Here is a 1,253-nt window from a genome sequence, read left to right as displayed (position 1 = left end):
AAAGTCCAATAACTATCTGCTTTGTCTTCGATCATCTCATGTAAGTACGTGCAACGTGTATAAAAATAGATATTTTGATCAACACAAGATTGGTGAGCAAAAACACACTTTGAAATATATATATATATAGGATCAGGATCATGTGAGAACTTTTTGGGAATTGAGAACTATGAGAACCATTTTGAACCACAAAAAAACCAAAAATAAAAAAAATCATAAAACAAAAAAAAACACAAAAATAAAAAAAGTAAAAAAACCAAAGTTCTTATTTATCATCCCGGTTTAAAAAAAAATAAAATTCTCGGTTTAGTTAAATTATACATATATGTATAATATGTACATATATGTAAACATATGTTTTTTCCTATACACATATGTATAATTTAAGGTAAATGATAATGTGCATATGTGTACATTACGTAACTAGAGATTAAATGAAAGTATACATATGTGTATAGGTATAATACGAATTAAAAAGGAAAAAAAAATCGTTTATTTTTTTATTATTTTTTTAATGAAACCGGAATGAAATATAAGAATTTTTGTTTTTTTACTTTTTTAAAATTTTCGTTTTTTTTTTGTTTTATAATTTTTTAAGTATTTTTTGAGAGGTTTTTTTTAGTGGGGTCCAAAATGGTTCTCAAAGTTCTCAATTTGCCAATGGTTCTCTTAGGATCTTTACCCTATATATATATATATGATACTAAAATCCAATTCTCATGCGCGTACTCATAATAATTAACTGGAACAATAACAAATAAAAATCCGTTCATCATAACACTAAGTCAAGCTACTAAGACGTACGTAATATGTTAATAATGAGGATGATGATGAGGATGGGATGAGTCCACCAACGACAAAGCAACAAAAACTTAATCGTATAACATGTAACGGTTAATCGAGCAACACACGAAAACGCATGTAAAATAGAATTGTGGTTGATGATGGTAAATAATAACAATGAGGTTTGTGGTATACATGTTGTCCCCAAAACATATAAAATAAAAAGGGGATACGATTTACTCATCTTAGAAAGTTGGCTAGTGAAAGAAATTAAATAAATAAAAGAAGACCGACTTAAGCGAGATGACTAAACCGAACTTGAGGATGCCCTAAAATTTAAATAAATATTACAAAGTTATAATTAAACTTAACCGAACAAGAATCGTTAACAAAGTCTGAGATTTAACATAAAATAAAGAAATCACAACTTAAGCAAGTGTTCGGTTCGTAGTCAGTCCGAATGTCAATAT

Source organism: Bidens hawaiensis, unplaced genomic scaffold, assembly GCF_021521415.1.
Source record: "Bidens hawaiensis isolate Kalapana, Puna unplaced genomic scaffold, B.hawaiensis_p1.1 tig00012076_1, whole genome shotgun sequence".
NCBI classification, from domain to species: Eukaryota; Viridiplantae; Streptophyta; class Magnoliopsida; order Asterales; family Asteraceae; genus Bidens; species Bidens hawaiensis.
The sequence above is the reverse complement of the archived record's forward strand: the minus strand, read 5'-3'. Positions refer to the sequence as shown.